The sequence below is a fragment of the Trachemys scripta genome, chromosome 2, assembly GCF_013100865.1.
Source record: "Trachemys scripta elegans isolate TJP31775 chromosome 2, CAS_Tse_1.0, whole genome shotgun sequence".
Classification (NCBI taxonomy): domain Eukaryota; kingdom Metazoa; phylum Chordata; order Testudines; family Emydidae; genus Trachemys; species Trachemys scripta.
Window position 1 is genome coordinate 230,138,193 of NC_048299.1, and position 6,991 is coordinate 230,145,183.

Below are 6,991 nucleotides of genomic sequence, written 5' to 3' on the forward strand. Positions count from 1 at the left end.
CATTTTCAGACAACTGAATTTTCATTTACATAAATTATTCTAACTTACTTTTTAAGTGTAAATTAAATCCATGATATTTTATTACTTGAGTATTAATTAGACTTCATGCCTTCTATCATACTAACTCCCTTATGCCATCATGCTATACCTGCAAGATTCTCCCTGTCCTCATTTGCCATGTGCCCTTTCTTTCTTCAAATCCCTCCTTTAAACTTCTCTCTTCAGTTATTCCCTCCTTCCTTTCATTCCTCTTTAATAATCCACAGAATCTCCTTCTCCTGGACCATAATCTTGTATTTTGTCTTGTGTATATTTGGCTCATTTTATCAAAACTGTGTAAGCTCTTTTGGTCCAGCAGCATTGTTTATGGCTCGTGTGGTATTGGGAACTATATCTTTAAGTGGTTTATGTTCCAAGTCAGGACATCTGGATGAGAGGTGCTGAAGAAGCCCCAGTACTGTTATGCAGAGGCAGTTGGAACTGCATCACTGAACAAAGAGGATCCTTTCAAGCAGCTTGCGCCTAGAGTGGTTACTCAACACTACTGCTCTGATCCTGCAATCTGGTGCACACTGACAAATTATGGCACCTGCACAGAGCCACGTTGATTATAGCTGAGCAACATCCATGTTTATGCTGCTATACCAATGTATATAAAAATAATAATAGTTCATAACCTTCTCTGTGTATATTTTTAGAGAGTAATGAAATCTCCAGCATAATTGGTCCATCATCCAATAGATGTATACAACCCCTTTGCTTCACTTGTATGTTTAATGATTTAGGCTCAGATCCGCAAAGGTACTTGTGTGCCTAGGTCCCAATTTTAGGCACCATTGTGATCCACAAAACCCCTGTTCAGCATTCACCTAACCCTGTAGGTGCCTAAACTCACTTGGCACCTAAATTTGGCCCTAGTCACCTAAGTTTCTGCATGCTGGCATGCATACTATTGCCTCACTCTAGATACCTGTCTCCTACCTAAGCCCCAGTGCAATCCATGAACTGAGGTGCTCCTCTGCCTGTTTTCCCAATTTCACCCATAGGGCCCGATCTGATAGGCATGCTCAGAGGCTGCCTATCAGATCGGGTCCCATTCAAAATAATAGCGATGCCAGTGTCTATGTTGTAACTTTAAGCCTGGTGGTGAGAGCACCCATTTGGGATGTGGGAGACCCAGATTCAGTTTCCCCCTCTGCCTCCTGGGAGGCCTGCCTTGATTGATATAGAAGAAAAGGCCACCCCTGTTAGACACACACAGCATTGTGCCCCCCCCCCCCCCAGCAATCCGCTGGAAACCCCTTTGCCTAAGCTCCATAAAGCTTTGGAATGTAGCCAGGACCGGAGGAGCCAGCTGTTCTCTGCAGCATTATACCTGCTGAAAATGTAGATTTCTGCGTGGAAATCTGATAAGAGTCAGTACTGCTTGAAGCAGTATTAACTTCCACTGGACTTTCTCTTTTGCTGCTGCTAATGACTACAGGGGGAATCTATCCAGGAAAGAGAGGAGTCAGAGAAGCAGCAATGAAAGAGTGCAGTTCTCTTCAGTGCAGAATTGAAAGATGATGGAGGTGGGGTTTCACCTATGGACTAACTTCTTCTGCTGAAGAGAAGATTTGACAGAAATATTAGACCAATTGAAGTCAATGGCAAACTCCCATTGACTTCAGTAGAGCCAGGATTTAACACCTCATGGTGTTTCCTAGGCCTTTTGTCACCTTCGGCAGATATTTCCATGGTGGGGTACAACGTAGTCCTTAGAAATTAAAGAGTGATCAACACATGAATGAGTATGGTGAGGTTTTGGAAATAACAAAAAAAGCTGTCCCATAGATGCAAATATTGTTACATGTCATCTAATTTGCTATGCCACCCTGTTGAATCAAACCATTTTACAGTCTGTTTAGTTACTCTGTCCATTTCTATTTATTGTTGAGACCACAATTGCAATGAAAATCCTGTGGTTATAAATACAATATATGGGAAGATCAGTACCATATTAAATATATCAAAACTGGGGACATAGAAATGAGGATGATATATGTTAGTTAATACGGATCTGAGATGAGATCTTGGCCCCATTGAAGACAACAAAACTCCTATTCACTTCAGTGGGGCCAGGATTTCCCCCGTTACCTATGTTGTAATAGTTACAGATCTCCTTCAGAATTTGTATCTGTATTTTCATGAACAAGTTGTATAAAACTTCTATATTAAATGTTGTTTTACATATGCACCTAACTTTAGCATTATTCAATTAACTCTTCCTTAGATGCAAGGTGATTCTTGTGTAGAAATTTTATTCCATAATTTTTTCCCCTCCCCCCAGATATTATAAATCTTACCTTTCATTGGGGGAATTGAGAACTTGTATATTCCAGGATACTGTTTGCAGAACTTGGGGCCACTGTGATGATGTATATGAGTTAAGAATACTCAGATGCAGGACTGGATCCTAGATTTTGTTCCACTACTTCGTGTAAGTTTAGGGAATTGTTCTTCCATGATGATGTATTCAGAGTGGCAGCCATAGTGAAGGCAGAGGGGAAAATAATCAAACAGCTATCCATACTTACTTAATTTTGCAGCTTTTTTTTTTCTAATTCTTGGAATTGAGAATGGGACCTACTGGCAGAACCAAATAATAAGGGTTGATCATTTACAATCACTTAGAGTTGAACCTAGTAGACATAATGGATGATGAAACAATGACTTGTATTTGCAAGCCTCTGGAAAAGTCCTGACTTATACAGAACCGAAGAATATGAATCTATGTAAATCATCCTATGTAAGTTGTTGGGCATTCTGTAACACTCCATAATAGTATCCTATATCTTAAGCTCATAAGGCACAATATGATTATACATGGCTTGTGACTGAGGCTATATTTAGGTCTGCCATTGCTGTGTTCACTTCTGGCAAATGACTTTGAATTTAGACTTGGTATAGCTTTAAAATTGAATGCACTAGCTATCTAGCTCCATCTGTCCTCTGGAATCCCTGAGATTCTTAAACATTGGTGTCTAAACTTGTTCTCTAGGCCTTCACATATGTTGCAATCTTAACATTTTTAACATAGCATTTTGTATAGAACTGCAAAAATACTGAACAATTTAGTTAAAGAATAGGAAGGTAGAAGCTGAAACAAATGACTCCACTTTCATTACTGGATCTCATTATTAATATTTTTGTAGCACCTAGGAGCTCTAGTCAAGGACCTTATTGTGCGAGATGCTGGATAGCCACAGAACAAAAAGACAGTCCCTACCCCAAAGAGCAAACCAGTTAAAAATTGCCTACTTGTCTCTTATAATAATAAATAAATAAAAACTGTAGAATTTACTTTGCTGACTTTATCTATGTATTCCACTACCATTAGCTTCTTCTCTGAGGGAAAAAAATAGCTCTGATGTTTGCAGACCCAAGTCTCGGAGTCATGGGCTAGTACACCAATGAAATTTGATCTTCTTACCAGGGCTGGGTTTTTCTTCTCTCTGCCTCCTGCCATTTTGAACAGTTTTGTCATATCTGCCCCAACTCCCCACACAAATCTCACCTGAAATTATCCTTTCCTTTGCCTATCCACATTAATTTTTCTCTTCTTGTGCTATCCGCCTTAACTCTGTGACTGCAACACTTGATATAGTGAAGTGTTTTACGATACATTCTATATGAAAGATACTACACAAAATAAAATTATGTCGTATAGCTTTTGGGCACTTGACTTTTTTGTCTTTTAGTTCTTTCTGTCTCACTGGGGGGAATGTGAAATTTTGTCAGTAGCATTTGTTGTTTAGTATTTGTTTCTTAAAATTAATCAGAGAACATCAATCTCTTAAAAATGAAAATTAGTAGATGATAATTGGAAATTTCTTTATTTTGAAACCTTTGTAATACTTTACTAGTGGCATTACAAACTCCCTAACTGTAGGACTGAAGAAGAACTATACAAACATGTTACTTTTTGGGTAGCCAGTGGATAATAGAGGACTTTTTCTTTCCAACTAGTTATTCACTTGCATACTTGCTATGGAATCAGTATGATGGGTAAGTTGATAGCCTATATAAGAAAGTAAAGAATGGCAGGCTGATTACTTTATGGTTATTTCGCAAAACTGATGAGACAGCAAATGATATGCAATCCTATTACAAAGACTAAGCACAGCTTCTCCCCCCCACCTTAAAAAAATCCTTACATTCCTTGCATTGGGATTGGGTGATATGATTCTACAGTTCAGGGAGATTGGAAATTACAGAACATCTGCAATGAAATTGGTATTTTGTGGAAAACTGATGAATCACTTACTGCCAATGACTGGAAGGAAAAGTACTTGTTTATGCCCTTATGTAATGAATTTTTATGAGGTGAAGTTTCCTGTTTATAAAAAATACACTTTAAGCTGCCGCTGATGTAAAATAATAGAATTCAGAATAATGCATCACTGCAAAGACAGTCACTAGTAGAATAACGTCTGCTTACAAAACACCAAAACAGGGCTATTACTTCTGTAATGGAATTAAAAATTTTCATCCAGCCTCTCATATTCTTATAAGAGAAAAAGTATTAATAGGGACATAGTCCACATTTGTCAGAGCCACTTACATACCTTAAAATATTTTTTTCATATTGTCTTTTGAACCCCAAAATATTTTCTTCTGCTCCAAGAAGTAGGGCTGATATATACTGTTGGAGAAAAATTACTCCTAAACAATTATTCAAAAACAAACTAAAGGCAATGGCTCCCTGTAATCTTAGGCATCTAAGTACAAGTAACTATTTATATATTACTCACCACCACATATCAGTTGGCTATGTTTGTGTGTAAGACGTGTACTGAAATTTAAAAGACTCTTGCTTTCTTAGATTAATGTAGCTACATAAAAATTGTTCTATAGATGGTTAAAGAAAATCATTTCATTTCTTTTGAAGGCTACACAATTTCTTTGAGTGAGAGCTGACATCAGTGAATGTTTTTGCTTAGTTTGGGGGGCAATGAAAAGAGACACACCATTAAGTGATCAAATTAACCTTCTAAAACTAACAGTTGGGACTAATTAGTAACCTCAAATATGCCCAAAAGGAGCATTCTGTGCCTTACAACGTAGGTTGTGAACATTTCAATATGAACCCTTATTTGGTAACCGTCAGTGGCAGTAGTAGAAGCTATGTTGTGAAAACTCCCACTGGTAATTTTGTGGGGGGAATTAAGATTGTGAGAATGTCTTGCTAATTTTGAGAAGCTAGGTGAAATATTTTTTTCACAGTATAATTTTGGAGTTTTGGTTATGGTTGATACCAATTTTAATTTTTTTTTGTAGTAGAACAGCACTCAGCTGGAATGCTTCAATAAAAGATAGAATCTTTTCGAATTACAAATTGCCTTTGCCCACAGGACCCCACCAAATATTTCCTGGAGAATTTATAGGCAGTAAATAGGAAAAACACTAAGGATGGGATCCACAAAGGGGGACTTAGGTGCTGTGATAGCATTGAAATGTCTAACTTTTAAGTGCCTAGAAAATCCTGGGAAATTCGTGATCCATAATGCCAATTTAGGTACCAAGGCTACTTATATAATGAATGGAGAGAGATAAGTACCTTAGAATCTGATCCACAAATCCAGCAAATAGGCACAAAGCCATCTAAGCTAGACTCTGGGAGATACCAATGAGAGGGGTGTGCACTTAGCCTTGCCCCTATCATGGAGATAGGCTCCTAAACCCAGGCTGCAGGGAAGCACCTACTTCTCCTTGTGATCCACAAATGGGAACCTGGTGCCTGGACTGAGCCGGCTTATGCATCTAAACTACTTCTTGCAGGAATTACTTATGCCCTGCCTCTCAAACCAAAACAGCCAGAGGAGGAGCTGTTGCTGCCACCGCTGTCCTTATAACTTTTAGCCCCATGGGTATAGAACTTGCCTGGAATGTGGGAGACCCAGGTTCAACTCCTGCCACAGGCAGAGCAAGGATTTGAAATGGGGTCACCTACTTCTCAGGACAGTACTCTAACTGCGGAGCTATGGGATATTCTGAATGGGGGGAAGCCCTCAATCTCTCCTCTTGAAGCTGTTCTGCTGTGTCCTACCCACTATCCCACAGGATTGTTTTCTTTCTTTCTCTCTCTGGTCTAATGACTGTTTAAATATTTATTCCCAGTGGAACAGTAGGAGGTAGGTAGGGGGAGATAGGAGACCCTGGATTTGCCCTCCCCCCTCCCCATCAATCACTCTTTCACTATTTATCCACAATGGAACAGCTTCAACAGGGGAGACTGAGGGATCCTCACATCAGAATAAACCATAGTTCAGTGGGTCCTCACTTGAGAGACAGAAGATGGGAGATTCCTGTTCAAATCTTTTTCTACTCCACTGGAAGAAAAGGGGAATTTGAACCAGTATCTCCTACGTACCAGACAAGTGCTCTAACCACTGCCTCCTCTTCCAGCTGGATTCTGGATGGAACCCAATCTGGTAAACATGCTCAGTGGCCACCGACTGGATCAGGCCTTGCATGCAATTTAGGTGACCGAATGGCTATCTTCCCCTGGTTCAAGAGTTGTTCTAGGGATTGAAGCAGGCAATAGGCATCTGGACACCTAGACTGGGGAGCAGTGTGCTTGCCCAGGGTCTAAAACCTAGCTGCCTAGACAGCAGAATGTTAGGTGCTGAGTGAGTTTAGGTGCCTACAGGGTTAGGTGGTAGCCAAGCAGGAGTTTCATGGATGACAGTGGTGCCATGCAAAGGGACTTAGATGCCATACTCCAGAGTTTAGGTGCCTAAATTTCATCATGCATCACACCCTAACAATTATCACTTTTTTTCTACCAATTAATACATTTTGCATTTTTTTAAAAAGAAGCCCTGCAACAACCTACTTATACCAAACAATGCTAATTACTGCCTAGGTTGAAACCTTCAAGTACTGTGTTCTTTACAGCTCTTCCCTCTTTGGCCTGGCATCTCTACTAGTTTGACATGTATTGCTAGTA